This window comes from Drosophila nasuta, chromosome X (assembly GCF_023558535.2).
Source record: "Drosophila nasuta strain 15112-1781.00 chromosome X, ASM2355853v1, whole genome shotgun sequence".
NCBI lineage: Eukaryota > Metazoa > Arthropoda > Insecta > Diptera > Drosophilidae > Drosophila > Drosophila nasuta.
In genome coordinates this window covers 20,684,052-20,704,398 of record NC_083459.1, presented here as the reverse complement: position 1 = coordinate 20,704,398, position 20,347 = coordinate 20,684,052, and the positions used below count along the sequence as shown (strand labels likewise).

At 34.9% G+C, this 20,347-nt stretch overlaps 1 protein-coding gene across 8 annotated transcripts in view; it reads right to left on the bottom strand.

Moving 5' to 3' along the window:
• The window catches only part of LOC132797212 (innexin shaking-B), a 215,153-nt gene that overhangs the window by 49,538 nt on the left and 145,268 nt on the right, over window positions 1–20,347 (bottom strand). The window lies entirely within an intron of this gene.

The window sequence follows — 20,347 nt, the reverse complement described above, 5'->3', positions numbered from 1 at the left end:
CACACACTCACACACACTCCACACGCACACACTCACACACACTTCACACACACATTTGCGAGCAGCTTAACAACTCAGTTAGTCTCGAAGTCACGCAAGCACATTGATGGCCACTTTCCTACGATGTCGAGAAATTAGATTTCGCAATTTCCAATTAAAAAACATCAACTTCAAGCTGAAATTCTTTACTCTATCGGCTGCATTCAATCAAATAGAATGGAAACAAAACTAAGCCAAAGATGTTTGCATGATATCTAATATGATATCTATTTTAAAAAAAGATATCTAATCTTTTTAAATAACTAAGTTGCTGGTAATCATCTGGTAATGGACTGTACGAAATAACATAGTCAATGTCAATTCTAAAATTTTAATTGAATGTGCTTTATATTCTGAGATATTATTGAAGGCGGGCCTGATAAGTGGGCGTGGTCAGACAGAATATTTTCACAAAAATAACCAAGCTTAGTCAACTCTCACTCAACAGTTGTGCAGAATTACAACAAGTTGGTTAACTAACCTATTCATAGTCAAATTCGTTTAAAGGTGTGATATAGTGACTGCCAAAAATTTGAATGAATGTGTTTCATATTCTGTCTGTGTGCTTGACTAGGCGTCGGACCAAGAAATTCGTGTTACGGAAGGAATAAGTGGGCGTGGTCAGGCAGGCAAGCTTCACAGAGATTGCCCCCAGTTTGCTTAAGAGGTAGTTGATCAACTGTTGCTAAACACTTGTTCAGAGCATCGCAAGCAATTCCTTTAAAAAAAGGCTTGCCAAAAATTTTAGTATATCTAAACCATATTTCGTGTGTGTGTTTGACTAGACGGCGGACCAAGATATTAGTATGAGCGAATGTGAAAAGTAGGCGTGGTCAAGCAGGAGAACTTAACGAAGAATTCCTAACCGAGAAATTCACGTTAAAATGTGTTTGCTTCTAATGAATTGCTACTCAACAGTTCGACATCTACTCAACTATTACTCAACAGTTGATCACTTTTTGGAAGGCATTGCAACTGATCGAGTGTGAAAATGACATGCCAACAATTTTAATGTATGTCTACCAAATTGTGTGTGTCAACTTGAATAGGAGGCGGACCGAGATATTAGTGACAGCGGATGAGCTAAGTGGGCGTGGTCAGGCTGGTGGGCTTCACAAAGATTTCTGAGCTTGCTTTGGTGCTTCTACTTAACTGTTGCTTAACAGGTGAACAGTTGAACGAAAAAGTCAATGCCAAAAATTTTAAGCTATGTCTGCCATATGCAGTGTAAATGCTTGACTAGGCGGCGGACCAAGAAATTGGTGTTTGCGGAATTGATTTGTGGGCGTGGTCGAGCAGGGGAGCTTCGCAAAGATTGAATGTGTGCTTCTGATCAACTGCAGCGACTAATGCTGTTAGAAACATACTTTAACAGCTGTTAGCTCTGTTGTGTTAACAGCTGCCTGTAAAAGTCAGACTTTAACAGAGCTCTGTTATGAAATCTGCTTCAGACTTTAACAACTGTTAACTTAAGTCTGTGCTCTGTTATGTTGACTGTTGCTTTTAATTGCCAAATTTTAGCAACTGTTAATTCCCCTCTGTGGTTTGTTACGTTTACGTTTCTGGTACTAATCGCTAAATTTTATAGAGTTTTGCCAAAGTTGAAATGCTGAATTACATTTTTAAAAAGAATAAATTTCCATACTTAGAAAAACTCTAAATATGTTAGTCGATATTATAGAAAATAAATTGGGAAAGCTCTTTATTGTTTATAGCCAACAAAAGTTGCAATTAATATTGTGAAATAAAAAAGATATAGTATTTACCTTAAGTTAGATACGAAGTCAAATGCTTGTGATGCATTGCTTTCTACCTTTTCGAAATATATTTTAAAACGCCAAAAGTTCAGCTGACTTTGTTTTATTGAGATACTTCTGCTTTTGATCGCAATTCACCCCAAAAGACTTAAAATTCTTCTGAAATGGGAATTTATTCCATACATAGTGCTCTGTCAGAGACTGTCGATTGCTCTGTTGGATTTTCTGCCAATTGCCGTTTCAACTGGTTGCACAGAGTTGGTCGAAGCCAGAAAAAAAAATCAGGAGAGAAAAAAAAACGCTGCCAATCTGTTGGCCAAAAGGTAAAACGGACTTTTCTCCTCTTCTATTGACCCAAGTAGACCGTGAGATTTCCAGCGATTTTGTGTGGATTAGTGGCGCGATTAATTGGACTTCATTCTGCTCTCTGTGTGTGTGTGTGTGTTTAAATTGGATGTGGTAAAGTTGAGCTTTATTTAGCACAGGTTCAATTAGATTTTCACACACGAGAAGCTTAAATTTGAATTTGTTAAAAGAAATCAAGTTTCGTTTCACCTCAATTAAAATAACAAGTTTACAGATATCACACGACACGAAATTCCCTCGTGTCGTTTATCTAATTATATGAAAACAGCAAATGAATGTGTCGAAGGACTTGTGAATTAAATCAAAACATCTGGTTAAACATGTAATCAACTTATTCAAGTAATTTATCGCATGCCACAAATACAAAATTATGAAGTTTGCGTGTTTGCAGCTTATAAAAGTTGTAGAATTTGAATTATTTAATTGGCGCAGCTACAAAAATACTGTTTACAAAACACGTTTAATCCGAACAATCTGCGCAGAGAGATAAATGGGCAAAAAGGTAAATCAAATACTCAGTTGTCGTGTTCTGTTCTCAGTCACAAAGTTGGCTGATTTCGATCTTTAAATAAAATTGTATCTTAAATTAAATAAACTGTCCTTTTAACCACCAAGCCGAATCTGAAGCTGAAGCTGAAGAAGAAGAACCCAACCAACGAAAAAAAAGGCGAGCAAAGAGGAAAACGGAAAGTGGAAAAGTGGAAAGCGGGAGTCGACACATTTATCTTGATTTTCACGCTGTCAGCAACAACTCAAAAAGGCGACAGTTTGTAAAAAGGTAACCACAACAACAACAACACCTCACAAAAAATAAGTCAATTTCAAGATTTGTTTTATTTTCTTGTTGTTGTTGATTTTCTTTTCATTTCTGTTCTTTTTTTTTGTGGTGTTTGTCAGTTAAACATTTTGTTACGCTTGTCGTCCCCAAAATGAAAATCGAGGGAAAACCACAGAAAAAATAACCGCAGAAAAAATAATAAATTAAAAGCGCACAGCAAGTAAAAGGTCAAGTGATTAAATGGAAACAAGAAAGAAAAAAAAAAGTGTTTTGCGGTACCACAAAAATCTCACTTAAATTTGTGTGTGAATATTTACGCACTTCAAAATATAAATTGCCATAAAGTTGAACTACCTTTTTGGGTGAGGGTATCAAAGACAGAAGTCATCGCGTTACCCCGCCACCGACCCTGATACACAAATAAATTCAAAGAGTGCCGCAAAACGAAATTCGGGTACTCGAATTTGCATTATTTGTTCTTTCCAGTTCATTCAATTTTGCTTCGTTCTCGCGATTTTCCTTTTAAGTTTCTTTTAATTCTTCGCGGAAATTCAAGTCAGCACAATTTACCGAGCAGCACTTTAAGTTAACAGCTTTTTCGAGCTTTGTCGAGGGTGCGAAGGCAAACAGACATTAAACCAAAGCCAAGCGACTCTTGTGTAATAAACTTGTGAATATTATTTCGCACAGCAGCAACACACACACACACACACACACACACACACACACACACACACACACGTACACACAGCCAAGGAAATTACAGATGAGACTAATTAGGAATGTTCAGCTCTTTATTACCTTTTTGGCTCTATAACTTAACCTGTTAAGCGTTATAATTGCCGCCTCTGAAATACGAGCATTCGCAATTTATGTGTCTCTTCGTGTGCCCAGCAAATGAAGTTCTCTTTCAAAAATGAATACAATACTTTTCAGATTTAAACCATAAAGCGTACACTTTTGTGTGCTGTCGCAAATAAACAATACTTCGTAATTTATGTGCACGTATGTACCATATATTATTATGTACATTTCGACTATATTTATCGCTGTCTAATAAATTCTTGAAATTGAACTAGAACGGAACAAAGCAAAAAAAAGAAACAGAAATCATCTTATCTGCGACATGCAATCTTAAGGTAGAATTCATGAATCCACTGGGAATATCACACAATGATCTAAGCGGGGAAAGATTTCCCATTGTGATAGAAGTTAAACGGGGAATAAGTATTTTTATCGAAGTTATTTAAGAAATACTTTTGTATGGCTAGAAACGGTTACTACAACAAAAACAAAAATTAATTGCTTCTGACAATTTCGTATATTTTTAATGTAGTACCATATCCACATATATCAAATATAGAATAGCTTTTAGTATTTTTTGGTATAATATGGGAGAAACGCCTATTGCAAAAGGATCTTGCTTTGGCTGTCACTCTGATATATTTTGGGCTCTAAGGTATATTTAGAATGTGGTATTTTATCTATATATGTATGTATGGTATATCAAATACTTCAGTATTTTTTTTGGTATATTAAAATGGTATACATATTATAAATTATTAAATACAATCTTCATTTAATAATGCTGAGGTTAAGAAAATGTTAATTTAAATTTATGAAAATTGAATCTTGATTTGTGACTTTTTGTTTTATGTTCAATTTTGGCATTTTCGCAATAATATGTAAGTATAAGAACTTTTAAACTTTATTTGAGAAATTTGTTCCAAGTTCGAAGATGACACTTTTTAAAATTTTAACTGAGATTATGTCTTTTAAATTCAAAAATTTATAGAAAATTAATTCTTGAAATCTTTTGATTTGAAATTTGACATTATTTTATCGTGTTTTCGGAATATTTTTTTAATTTTAGCAAGGTCTCTTTTATTTGTATATTTGATATTCATATTTATTGCTTGTTTGCAATTTGAACTTGTTATTTAGATGCCTTAATTAAAAGCTTTTCGTAATTTATTGAATATTATCTTGCCTTTAGTTTTGCACATTATTTCATTACGTTTTAAGAATATTTTCTTTATTTTATTCTCGTATTTTTTGCCTGTTTTCAACTTGAAGTTGTCATTTAACTGCCTTAATTAGCTGTACATTTTACTTTTAACTTATTTAATGCACTTCACAACGGAGACAACAAAGAAAGAAAGCACAACTATGCAACTATCGTTAATTGGACCGATTTAACACAACCCTCGATATAAAGAAACTTCAGCAAAATGCTGCGTGCGCGAATGCGAAACCGTTGAGACCACTGATAATTGCGCCGAGAATGAACGATGGACACGAATCGTAAGGATTTCGCTGACACAAAGAAGGAAGTGAAGTGAAGTCTTGCACAACAAACTGTAAATATATATATGCGAGTGTGTGTGTGTGTGTGTGTGTGTGTGTGTGTGTGTGTGTGTGTGTGTGATGCAATTGTCAATTGTCAGTTAACAGTTGCATCAACAAAAGACTGAGACTGAGGCGAAGGCAAAGTCAAGACAACAACAGCGAAATTGCTCTGAGATTGCGATATTATTATGTTGTATGACATCTGAGATTAAATAGCGCATAATAAGCGCAATTAGAAGGCAATAGCGAAAATGCCAAAATGCGAAAATCCACTCAGACTTGGTCATGGCGAACGGAACCGGAACTGGAACCGGAAACGGAAACGGAAGCGACAACGATATTTTATATATATTATTTAGTTGCATATCATTTATATTAAGCAATTTTATAAATTGCAATGGGTAGATTTAGTTGGATTTATTAATAAAGCAGCATTGCGCTTAGTGGCCACAGCTGCGATTAAGTGCAAAGACAAATATTAATCAAATATTTAATTTAACTTAACATGTGCAATATTTTTCACTATAAATAGAATATGGCCGCTAAGTGAGAAAGTGGCACATAAACTAAAGTGTGGCCGTTAAGCGAGTACAGATTTTCTTAACTGCAACGACACATTTAAAAATACTCCTTCTTGTGCAATATGTGCAAAATATGCCGAAAAATTAAGTGTGTCCGCTTAGTGAGAAAGTGGCACATAAACTAAAGTGTGGCCGTTAAGTGAGTACGGATGACCAGAACTGCAAAGACTCATTTAAAATTACTCCTTCTTGTGTAATATGTGCAAAATATGCCGAAAAATTAAGTGTGTCCGCTTAGTGAGAAAGTGGCACATAAACTCAAGTGTGGCCGTTAAGTGAGTACGGATGACCAGAACTGCAAAGACACATTTAAAATTACTCCTTCTTGTGTAATATGTGCAAAATATGCCGAAAAATTAAGTGTGACCGCTAAGTGAGATAGTGGTCATAAACCAAAGTGTGGCTGTTAAGCGAGTACAGATGCCCTTAACTAACGGTTAAGTGCAAATGTACAATTTAAATACTTCATCTTGCGTAACATGAAAAATCAAGTGTGGCCGGTAAGTCAAATATTAGTTCATTGCGTAAAGTGTGACCTTTAAGCGAGTTTTGAGGGTTCACAATTTATATTCCAACTATTTAATGCAACCTTTTAATAACTAACTTGCCAGAACCGCTAACGAAGCGGCTTTTTAGTGCTCAATTATTTTGGCCACAATTGCAATTAATTGAATTACCAAACAGTTGCTAATATGCATATCCAATTTGCAGCATTTTATTAGCTTCCCAACTTAATTGCCATCCTATTCAGAGTTGTATTCACAAACGATTGCCAAACTATGCCACTCAAACATTGCATGACTGACGACGCAATAAAAAAAAAAGATGCCAATGTCAAAATAATTGCGCATAAAGGGAAAAGCGATTAAGTTATATAAATACATATGTATGTGCATAATAAGGCAAAGTGCATAATGAACAACGGTTTTATTGTAATCATGATCGTGCTGCCTATTGTCAATGCCATAGCAACTGGAAAAAGCAAAAGAAAAAAACAGCCAGAGGCCACTCACGAGTTGACAATTCACTTCTCGTTTCTCATTTTCTGTGTGTTGTGCTGTGTTTTCTTTTTTTTCTTTTCTTTATTGGCCCCGAATGGGTCACAATTTGCTAAACAAGTGCAAAGAGCGATCAATAAAAAGGCAACATGAATGTGGAAAACTGTTTTTCTTTTCAGAAAACGCCTTCAGCGCATTGCAATTCTTTAGCCTTTTTCTTTTTCTTTCGTTCTTTTTTTTTGGTGGGCATTCAACATCTGTGTTTTTAGCCTTTTTGATTTGCTTGTATTTGACTTTGATTTTCGTTGCTTTTCAGTTCATTTTCGTTTTGTATCTGGCAACTTGGCTGGTAATTAGACCAGGCTACGACTACCTGTCATTGTCCTGTTGTCCCCGCCTTTGGCCTCGGTCCTCTGTCCTCTGTCCTCTGTCTCTCACAATTGCACGCCTCGTTGGCGAGTCTAACAATTGCTTTCGCCATTCTCTGCCTTCGTTTTCCCAATTGTTGTCGCTTTCTTTTATTTATTTATTTATTTTGGGCATTTTTCGTAGTTGCTTTCGTTTCTTATTTATTTAAATACCCATGAAGCTTTAAGTAACCTCACACACAAGCACACATACTTATACAATGTTAGGTACCACTAACTACACTTCACCTACAGCGATTTTTATTGTCTTTCACTGGATTTGTGCGCCAAGTGCCAAATGAGGACAACGCACTCGTCTTTCTCTTTACTCTTCTTCTCTTCTGACTCCTCACTCTCACTCTCTCACTCTCTCCCGCACTCAATTCTATTTAAGTGCTACACACGCACACTAACACACACACACACACACACACAAGTGTATAACAGATACTCGCTTTCGTGGGTTTGCTTATGAATACTTCAACTTCGCAGACATTAGGTAAAATTAACCAACTATCTAAAGTACTAGACAACTAGATCTTGTGATATTTCGGATAGTCTTTATAGAGATTTGTTTTAAATAAATGGTTTTCAAACTTCTCTCATAATTATGGAGTATATTAAAAAAAAACATTTTCCGCCATTGTTGTGTTTGAAGTCTCAAAATATTTCAGAACTTTTCAGTAAAAAAAACTACAATTAAATATTGGAATTTCTGTTCTTGTGATTTTAATAAAAGAAAAGTGTTTGTAGTTTGGTATATGATAAAACAAAATATTATACTATATTTGTATATAGCTATATCTTTTAACTTATTAGGTTTTTGTTTTTAATATATTAAATTCAAGAATTTCACTTAAAAAATGCTTATTGTTAATTAAAACATTTTCAATATCCATGAAAACATCTTAAAAAAAAAAACATTGTTGTGTTGAATTATTTAGCAATAATCTCAATATTTCGATACTCTGCTTTGTAGGAACAAATTCGAAATTCTTTTCAGTCACTATTTACAACTTTTGAAATTTGAATTATTTGAGTTTTCATTTTATACAATTTCATTTATATATTCATTATAAAATATCTGCTGTAACTCTTTAGTAAATAGGCAACAATAATAATTTTAAAATTTATATATATTTCTTTTAGTCTAAACTGAGAAATATTTTGGACTTTAAAACTGAATTAATATAAATTTTCGTTCTAGATTCCACTCAAAATCATTTCGGCTTTAAAATACTATAGAAATTTGCAACGATGCAAAATGCAATTGATGTATTTTATATACTATATAACGATTTTTCTATATTTTGCAATCGACCCTCGCGTGGTATTTGCAAGAGCTTCAGCTTCGTGCCACATTCCACATGGGGCGACACATGAAAGTTATTACACTTATTATATGAAGAAAATAATTTTATGTGCTTATGTGTGTGCTTGTGTCTGTGTATTAGTGTGGCTCCAGCAAGCCGCGTTCTGTCGTTGGCAGCAGGCAAAGAGACCGAGAGAGAGAGAGAGAGAGAGGAGAGGGAAAAAATTAAAAGCAAAGACTTCATCTGCTGTGCGGCTTGCAGCATGTTGATAAGAGCTGACAAGCTCAATGGCCGCTGTGGGCGTGCCACGTGTATGTGTGTGTGAGTGAGTGGGTGCAAGTGTGAATTATATGCGCTACTATATTATACAATAACGAGTAATAATGATTACACACACATAGAGAAAGAGAGAGTTTCGCGTAGAGTGCACAAATTTCATTGATTTTCCGCACGCTTCAATGGAAATGGAAACTACTCTCATTTCACTGCTGCTGTTGCCTAGTTGAGAATGCAAAGCGTGCGCTCCACTCAGCAAATAAATAAATTCGCTTTTCACAATAAGAAAGAAGGCAATGGCAAATATATATATGTATGTATATATTTTTTAATGTGCACTTTATCATCATCATGTCGGGCTAAGCGGGCGACAAAAAAAAAAAAAAAAAGCCCAAAAAAAAACGAGAAAAGAAAAGGAAACGTATCAAAAAAGAAACCAAACAAAATCCAAAGAAGAGAAAAACAGAAAAACACACACACACACACAAATGACATTTATATAGACACGCCCCAGCGCCCCCGCAAAAAAAAACATTCTTCGTGCTCAGTTTTGTGAGTTCTCGAGTCTCAGTCGCAGTCTCTTTCCCCTCCTCTCACTCTCTCACTCTCTCTTAGTTGTTGTCGGCATTGTGCAAATGCTGCCCCATTTGTCAGTTGGCACAAATTTGCATAAGCGTCGCACAAGCGGTCGTCGGATGACTTATGGTTGTAGTCCTGCCTCGCCTCGTCCCGCTCACTCGTCACAGACCCCCCAAACTTGGCCCCCTTGTCATCGCCTAATCTCACGATCCAAAAATTTCTCGTTGAAATTAGCTGTGAAATGCCACCAGCAACCGAGCAACCGAGCAGAGCTTGCAACAGAGGAAATGACATAGAAATGAAACAGAGTAGAGAAACAATGGGCAACTACGAGTAATATGACCGACCAGGAGGAAAGGGTTGACTCACAGCAGCAGCAGCACACAACAGAAACAGCAACAAAAGACAGAGAGAGAGAGAGAGAGAGAGAGATACAGAGAGAAGGGATCGAGGTGGGGGTAGAATGTTGATTGTATGAGCGATTGAGACGGCTGTTGGCCGACGCGACACCTCGAGGACAAACACAAAAGGATCTGCGACCAACTCTCGACTCTCCTCGCTCCTCGCTCCTCTCTCCTCGATGCCGCAAAGGTTTCAACCGTCGCACAATGGAAACAAAGTCATCCCCACTGCGTCATCGTCATCGTCGTCGTCGACAGTGGCACAATTTCAACAAAACCGCATATGACCCATTTACTCGATTATTATCGCCACAGAAAGTGTACCACAAATATATGTATGTTACGTCACAGTGAAAACACTGCGCAACAAAAGTCTGCGAACAACAGTAGATAGAAAATGCAAATGCAATACGTGATTTATAAGCTAAGACTTTGATGCCATTGATTTTGCTTCAGCAACTGAAATTTAATTAAATACTTGCACAGGAAAAGAGAGAATGAAAATTTAATCAAGATTACTAAGTCAAAATCAAACCAAAAAGGTTGATTCTAGAATCAAGTTTAAAAGTTCACAGACGTTTCAAGATTGCTCAATCTTAAAATGAATCATTTGAATCTTCTATCATGAATTTAAAAATCTCAAAATGTAACCCAGAAAGCATAAAAACTTTGAATGCAAGATTTTTCCAACCTAAAAATATTATTTTAAGATTTTTTTCTTTTAAGTTAAAAAAAATCTTAAATCAAGATTTGTTATCTAATTATCAATTTAGATGTTTTTCCATTTGTGTATAAATTGCTGAAACTAACAACACTTCACTGCTCTACTTTTTTGATTATATTAAGCATGGGAAATTTAATACAAATATCATTTGTCTTCAGTCAATTTCACATTCCATATACAAATATACGAAATTGTGTTAACAGATAATTAATAAAATCCGTAAGATTTTTCGAAAGCTTAAAAACTTTTCATTTCAAACATAAATTGGAATCTCTTACTTAGATAAATTGAAAAACTCTCCCACGAACAAAAAAGAACTTCTTAACTACGTTGAATTTTAAACAGAAATTAAAAATAATAAATATAAATCTCTCTTACATCATCTTAAAATAAGAAACCAACAATGTTATCGTAATGATATTGCAAAAAAAGTTAGATTATCCTTTTCAAAACTTTTCTACTTCTTAGTTTCTTCTGTATGTTGAAGATAAATATTTATTTATATTTAATGAATTTAATATTTACAAAAAAAAAAATGTGAAACTTTTTTACTTATGTTTACTCATATTATAAGGACATAAGTTGAAGGAACTACTTCCCAAACTCTGTATAAGGATATTTATTTCTGAAGAGTAACTTTTAATGATTATATTGACAAATGAAGTAGAGAAGTAAATATAGCAAGAAACATTAAAAAAAAAGTGTGAATTATTTATCTATGGGATTGAAATAAATATGTTAGATTAACAAATGTTTGTTTAAGCTAAAATGCTAGAATTTCAAATTGTTTACAAACCGAATAAAATATAATATTTCGTATTTCAAAATATGCCATGCACTTGGAATATTGAAGTGCTCAAAATGCTGAGCTCGATAGGCAAATAGATTTTTATTAAGTTGTACGCAGAGTTTGTTCTCTTCTTTATTTTATTGTTGTTGTCAGTGCTCTCGACACCTGAGAAGTGATGGCTTTAGCCAGCGGGAAAAGCAAGCCAAGCGAAAAGTGGAAAGTGGAAAGTGAAGAATGAAAATTGCTACACAAATCACGTCACACTCTCTACGTGTGGCTTCCACTTCCGCATTCCACATTCGCGAATCGCAACGCGAAATGATTTTGTTCTTTGGTTTCTTGATTCTTTGGTTCTTTGGTCTTTGGTCTTGTTCGTGGTTCACGTCCAGTTTCAAGTGCAAGTCCAGTGTGATGATAAACAAAAGCAGAAAACCAACTTTATTGGCTTAAAAGAAGCAAAAGATAAAAAAAATGAAAGAATGGCGAAAATATGAAACGAGCGACTAAAGAGCCATGAAATAAAATGAAATAAAATAAAACATGGCATAAAAAAAAGGAAAAAAAGAGAGAGGGAAAACACACACACACACACACACATACACATACAATGAGGAGAATATTTTCGAAAAATAGCATCATCAACATCACGATGGGAGCGATGGGGACCGTCATCCTTGAGCTTGGGTCGAGTGTTTCATATACAGAGGCAGCAGCGCATTCTGCTGCTTGTCGTCATTGTCGTCGTCATTATAAGCATAATCTTTAATAAACGAGTAAGCGCCTGGGAGCATCATTGTCCGTTTCCTGACCGTACCCTCGACTCGAGCTCCAGCTCGACTGCTCGACTGTTGTCCGCGGGCAACTCTCAAGCGGCCGCAAATGGACGCCGAGAGGGTAGAAAGCAAAGCAAAAGCAAAGCGAGAGAGACAGATAGAGAGAGGAAGGAGATACCGAGTGGGAAGCGAGTTAAGCACCACGATTTTTCAAGTGAACGAACTTTTAAATTAATTTAGACATAAGAAGCTCTTTAAAGTTGCCCCCAAGTAGCGCTGCAATCGCTGCTTAAGTTTTGCGCTTAAAGGGTTCCAAAGTGACCAGAGTGGAGAAAAAAAACACTCACAGAGAGAGAGAGAGAGAGAAAAGTTGGTAATGTGTCTAGCTAACGCGCTGCGCTGTGGCAAACATAATGTACACTAAATGGATATTTAATTACACTTTGTTGCCCGCTCAACTTGCAGCTGAGCAACGAGCTCAGAGCTCAGGTGAGGTATTTTAGCAGCTAATTGGAGTGTGAAGTGTGTGTGTTGTGCTCTGCTTTAGTGGCTGGCGACTTAAATATACTTATAAACTATGAATGCAAGATTTATGATTTGCCGAGTCGAGCTTATGCTAATCGAAGCAACTACAGTATCAGAATTTATAATGCGGCTACAAAGTTTCAACTTTACATAAGCAGCATATACTATACTAAGTATATAGAATGTATATATGTAGTACACAAAGTGAGATTAATCGAAACTTTTGTTCGTGCGACAGAGAGAGAGAGAGAGAGAGAGAATCCCTCACGTCGTATGCGCAATTTTGCATTTTAATACCATCAAATTGCAAGCCCAATCAAGCAATTACCATGGTATTTGTATAATCCATTTGCAAATGTCCTTTGAGACTTCTCTCTCTCTCTCTCTCTCTCTCTCTCTCTGTGCGTGTGTGTGTGTGTGTAAGCAAATTGTATTCGATTCATAACAATTTAATTGACAGCAACAAGCATCTGTGGCTACAATTTTGAAAGGCAGATTCGAGATTCGTAGGTGTAATTTGCCAGCTTCATCATTTAGTTGCCTCAAGTGGCCTTTAGTTTACGTTTGCTTCGACGTATTTAATTGCAAAACATGCAAATCCTGAAGCTCATTGCATATGCTTATTTCCTTTCGTTTCGTTTGCTAATTAAATCAATTTGACAATCCTTCCCCCTCTCACTCTCTCTCTCTTTCGTTCTCGCTCTCGCTCTCTTAATTATGCAGAGCAATTATAACATGAGATTCAAGTATTTCATTTACGAGTGTCGATTTAATGAGCTCCAACTCCGTGTGGCCTTAAAGCTGAGTAAATTCAAGTTTTTTTGCGGCTCTTTAATTGAAATGCAATTGTGACTGCCATGATATTAAATTGTGATTGTGTTAAGCATTCGGCTGAGCAATTGAAATCGATTTGATGCCAATTTGAGTTGCAATTCCAGCTGACAAGTATTTTCTCTTCTGCTTGCTTGCTTGCTTGCTTGCTATGGAAATGAAGTGCAAGGCTTGCAGACTTTGGTTTATGCTAAGGACTAGCACACACATCACACACAAAAAATATGCATATGATTCTGAATATATATAAATGTATATATAATAGGCAGAAGTTGGCTGTTGGCTCATGGTAACTCGTTGCTGATTGTCATTCAGTCGTGAGTCAGAGCTCACAGCCAGCAGCTACTTTCATCTACATTCCCCACAGACAACCGTTGTAAGAGTATTTATATAGGAGAAATACATACATACAGACATAGCAAATATAATACATACATACAACACGCATTCATATGCAGAAGGAAAGTCAGTCAGACAGACAGCGAGCGACATGCAAATTGAGCTTGTGCGCGTTGCGTTGTCTTCATTGAAAGTTTAAATTCTTTTGTTGTTAATATTTTAAAAGTTCGCAGCAATCCAGCAAATTGAAGCAGTCTGCAGTGATGTCTGTTTGGTGACTTCAACGAGGGTTGCTTCACCAATTCTTGCATTTTCTGTAGTTCACATTGATTATTTTTATATCCGCCATGCATTGCATTAAATGGTATTAAAAGGAAGCATCTCCGATACCATATTCTTGATCAGCGTCAACAGACGACACAATATAGACATATATTTGGTATATTTTTAACTCTATGGTATATTTAGAATGTACTACTTTCGACAAACGATATATTCTAGTATTTTAGGGTATATTGATTCGGTATATTTTAAGAATAATACCGCACTGGCAAGATAGTTTGATTTAAACAAATATTTAGACCTTCTGTGACTAAATATACATTTTCTCAAAGAAATGTAAAATAAAATGAAGTTTTTTTTGCTAAGAATTTTGATTTGTTGCATTTTAAAATAGTCTTCCATATTTTTACTATATAACATTGATTTAATATAAATATTTAGTAAAATGTTCATAAATCTTAGTTACTTTGGCAGACAATTTGGTATCAAAATATACTGAATGATATATTTTATAAGCATTACTACATCGATATATCCACAAAAATATTCGTTTATTTTCAAAAAAAGTTCTGATATTTTATTTTTACCAGAATTTTGGATTCAAATAAAGTTTTTTAATCGTTTTTTGCTTATTTGGGTATTTAAGCATTTTAACTTTAAAAAGAATTTAACACTTTGTTTTGTAGAATTTTAGAGCTAAGTTTGTTTCGTCTTTCAAGTATTTATAATTATTGTATTTTATGACATTTTGAACTTTTTCAGTTATAAAATTATGCCATATTTTTACAGAACTATAAAGAAAAAATCATCTTTTCCAGCATTTTAAAATTATTTAGGTTTTTTACTATCAGAGTTAAAAATTCGAAATTCAAAATGATATTCAATTCATTTCTAAAACAATTCGAATTTCTTGAGGCAACTCTCGTTGCCGCTTGTCTGCTTCTGTCTTCGGAGCTGTGTCGACTTTGGCAGCAACTGCAAAGCATTCTACCACGAAACTGTGCCTTCATACTGTACGCGTGTGTGTGTGTGTGTGTGGGGTGTATTTACATGCTTACATTTCATACAAGCATAAGAAAATATTTGCAGTTATATTTTCTTCTTTTTTTTCCCCTTACTCGTATGCTTTTCAACTTGTGTGTGCTTTTACTTGGTTTCCTTTCATTCTTTTATTTTAGTTTTTTTTTTTCACTCTCTGCACTGCGTTCGTTGTTTGTAATTGTGTATGTGTGTGTGTGTATGTGTGGAAGTGAAACAAAATGAAAACTGAGCTTTAAAGGGATTTCCCTTCAACAGCTGCGGCTAATTAAGGCGCAAGGCAATGCGATTGACATTGCCACGAATTTCCATGAATTTCAAATGTCTTCTTTTCGGAGCAATTCGATTTTTGATTTTCGCGGAATTTGCGATGCTGATTGCCATTTACCGATAAGCAAAAACAAAGAAAAGATGCTGTGGAAAGTGGAAAGTGGAAAGAATACAAGGCAGAGGTTTTATGAACTATGCAAAATCATTTACCAGCTGCGTCCCCGAGGCAAAAGTTGTGCTCGCGTCTATTTACATTGTATGCATATTTAAGTTCATTTCATTTACGTTTCAATTTGTGACAGGCAAATACAATATATATGTATATGTATATGTATATAGTATAGTATATAGTACTGCAAGCTGCAGGCAGAACTTTAACACAGCTCACAAAGGACCAAAGATAAGCTGAGATAGAGACAGACAGAGGAAAGCTCTTTGGCATCAACATTGAAGCTAATCAAATCTGAAATCCGCCTGCATATGAAATACAATTAACAAATTGCCAAAAGACACAACACAACACAAAAAAAAGAAACGAAAGAGAGAAAACGAAATGGAAATGTTGCAAAAACGTTAAGAGATTATCAGAGTATTGCGAAATGTTGTGAAATATTGCACTCGCAATCAATAAAAGGCAACGAAATATTTATTTGGCTGCAGTTCACACACACACACACACACATGCTTATACATATGTGTATGTGTGTGTGTGCACAAATTGTCAAAACAGAGTTCAATTATCGAATAGCGATGATGCGGAAAAAGAGAGACAAGACAGCAGAGAAATACGTATGTATACGTTACGTATACGTGATATATTTGCAGGTGACAGCGCTTGGCATGGAATGCAGCAACAGCAAAAGGATGAAAGAGGTTGGAAAACGGCGCACTGCAAAAGATAATTAAAGTGCACAAGAGTGCAAAGCAAAACAAGAAAAGTAGCAATAATGTATGAAAAACGATGGCAAACTTGAAGAGAACGAAGATAAGCATTGAGATAGCTAATCGATTAATGAATAAAGGCTTTCATTTGAGTTTAGTGTTTGAATTAAACTAAATGTAACAGCGTAGAATAAGAAGTAATTAATTATGGAAATTGTGATTTGAATTGAAACGAAGAGCCAATAAATAAAGTGTGTCGAAGAACTAAGTTTTAAATAAAATGTTACTCAAATAAAATATTGTACAAAAATAAAAATAAACCATATGAAAACTATCTATTGTGAATAATATTAGTCTTAAAATATACCACATAATATACCACAAATAATCTAAAATATAACAAACTTCATTTTTGGTATATAAGTACAAAATATACCAGTTTCTCAATCAATGTATATTTAATGTAGTAGTGAGATTTTAGTATTTTTGCGGTTTATAAATTAGCTATCATTTTGGAATATGGTTTTATTGAGCAAACTCGATTGATTATTTTGATGTAGTACTATATGAATATATCAAATATATCCGATGGTATATTTTAGTATTTTTGCGTTATATTTATTTGATATAATTTTGGAATGTGGTTTTATAGAGGAAACTCGACTGTAGCTTACTTTATTGTTGGAATGTACTACTATATCAATATACCAAATATAGCTGATGGTATTTTAATTTGGTATAATTGTAGAATATGTTCTTATTGATTATGGGTAGCAGGTATCTCACAGTCTCTAAGTGTCTTTCTTACTTGTTATATCATGCATAAGTTGTTATAAAGATAAGTTCAAATATTTGCGTAAGTATGCATATTAAGTTATGCCTGCTCATCAATTAAACTTTGTCTAAAATGTTAGATAAGTATTTTGCGGCTGCTTTTCTTTGCCAACAAATAAATGTATATAACAAATAATTGCAAATTTATTTTCGACTGCTTTTAACTTGGTTTAAAGCTTCAAATAAGAATTTAAGTTGTAGTGTTTGGCACTTAAATTTAAAGCCACTAAATGTGGGCGTGTGTGTGTGTGTGTGGTGGCTGCTGCTGTTTTGGTATTGGTGTCTTTCGTTGAGCGTTGGGCAAGCCATTCGTTATTCGTATGCTCGGACATTTTGAAAATTTATTACATCGACACCGACAAGCTTCGCGTGTTTCGTTTCATGCGCCTACACTTCACTTAACAGCAAAAGCAAACGGCAATAAAATGAGGGCAGACAGCGCGAGAGAGAGAGAGAGAGAGAGAGAGAGAGAACGAAAAGGAGAGAGAGAGAAAGAGAGAGAGAGAGGGAATCTGTGTGGCCACTCAATCAGTCAAAACGCGGCGCGTTCAATGCGCTTTTTGGTCATTCGTTAAGTGCAACTTTTTGCACCTAAGAGAATTGTGCAACGTTACAAGCTTTCTCTCTCTCTCTCTCTCTCTCTCTCTCTCTCTCTCTCTCTCTCTCTTTACAATTTTTAATAAGTGTACCCCAAACAGTTGCCATCGTCATCGTCATCATCATCATCGACGTGTAGTGTTGACAAGCCAAAATGCCAAAATGCCAATGCCGCCGCGACTTGAAGCGAAAAACATCGGCTCGACTTCCACATCCACATCCGCATTCGCATTCGCATCTGCCGGCTGCGCGAGGAGCGGAAGGTGTGGGAGGGGGAGAGACGAGAACTTTGCTACGCCGAGTGCATTGACCGGCTGCACACAAAATGCACCACGAACCCAAACCTCCACACCACCTAGCTCAACCATCGTGGCAAACCCATCGACCGCCCAGCGTTGCGTAATATACAAAAATCACAGCTAAAATGCGAAAATGTGAATGGCAAACGAGGTTTCAGTGGCCGACAGAAGGCGGCTCTTAGAGCTGTCAGTAAATACTAGCAGAGAATGTTTTAAAGAGTTCTTTAAATTATTTAACAACTTTGCAGAACAAGTTTTGAGAAGTTCAATATTAATGATCTATTCTGTAAAAATTTATTGACATGTAAAGAATTATACAAATTTGAATAAATATTAATGCATATTAAAAATTAAAGTATAAATCAATTTATATAAACACAAAATTATAATAAATACTATCAAATGTTAATACTTCATTGTGTCATAATATATTAAACAAAATATGCCTTTGTGTTGTACAAAATAAGGTTAAGATATAAGAACTAACTTTATCGAATTGGTATGAAAATATATAATAACATGTAACTATAAGCTGTAACCCATTTGTTTAATTGTTTAAATAAAATTGAAAAATTCAAATTAGGATTTAAATTAAAATTACAAATTTAAACTTCATAATTGGTTTTAATAAATTATAAGTGAAATAGGCTGCCATAGTTCTTCTCTACAATCATAAATTATTGTTTTAAAAACTCCTCTTTTTGTAATGCTCAAATTCAAAGAATTTAACATATGGAAAATTTTGTGGCCAATGTTTATAACTGAGATTGATTTTAATAACTTTTTATATTTTACGATAAAATATATAAATTCGTTCATTATTCGTAAGAATTCACTCATATTTGCATTCTTAGCAATCTTCTTAAATGAATAAATTATTAAACGTAAATATTAAATAAATCTATAAAATATAATCATAAAAAAATACTGATTCATCATTTCTTTGTAATAAATAATTTAATTCAATTTTCACAATAAATACTTTACTTTAACCATTTGAAAGATTTTACAGCAAGTTGAAATGCCTTAAGCGTCTCGACTCGCTTTATTTATTAACGATTTACCTTGATTAAGTCAAAGTAAATACAGCAGAACATTGTGTACTCGCTGTTCTACAGGTTCAGCTGCAATTTCATCATCGATGTCGATGTCGATGTCAAGTAGTGCGTCTCTGAATCCACTTTGCTTAACGCTGAAGCATTTTCAGCTGCTTTTCATGTGCGCCGAGTCGCAAAAGTCAAAGCTCTGGGTTCACTGAATGCTGAGGGTCTGTCCAGGGCTTTAACAGGACAGCAGCAGAAGAAGACCAGAGAGAGAGAAAAGGAGAAACAGGAGAAGGAGAAGGAGAAGTGGAAAAGTTGTGGTGAATGAATCGAAGCAAAGAGCAAGCTCAGTGGGTTGAGTGATAAATCTTTATCACTTATTCAACAAACAGAGCTAGATAAATTGATTAATTGCGTAAATAAACGAGTGGCGATAGTCGAGACGCTGCGTCTGGATAACTCAGGACACTCAGGACTCACTCGACACACACACACAGAGAGACTTGGCACTTGGCACTCAGAACTCGTTACGCTTTAAGCCAACAACTTGGCCACAAATCAAAGTAGACGCTGACAACTTTTCGTCACGTTGTGTCCATCGGAAATAATTTATCAAATTGAGATTATATTAAATAATGAGTAGATGACACCAACAACGATTCCTTTCCCTTAGCAAAAAGAAAACTTGAGGTTTGCGGCGGATGAAACCAATTAAAAAGCCGCCAGCAGATTATTGATGGGTCGGTCGACTAAGTCGCTGAGTTAAGTAAGTGGGTCAAGACAGCAGTTAAGTCATCACAAAATTATAATTAATTACGAATTTCATTATTTTTATATTCAACGCGCTTTGTTTTCTGGCTGATTTGAGTGTGCTCAACAAGCAAACAAACCGGCTAAATACTTTACAACATTTTTACATATCATCGTTGATGATTCAATTGTCAATGAAAATAATGTACAAATAATTTACATTTCACTTTCAATAATAAAATTGCAAGTAAAATTACAAGACATTAAATGTAAATTAACTAAATAATTTATAAATTTTTCGCATTTCATTTTCAATACGAAAATTGCAGAAGAAATTTACTAAAAATTAATCGTTTACTTTTGAGCTAATTGTAAATAATAAAATTGCAAATGAAAGAAGTAGAAAAGCTACTGTGGAGTGTGCTCGACTATGAGATTAGTATACCAGAAAATACTGAAATATACCAAAAGTTATATGTGGTATATCGATATTGTACTATATTCAAAATATACCAGATTGGCGTTT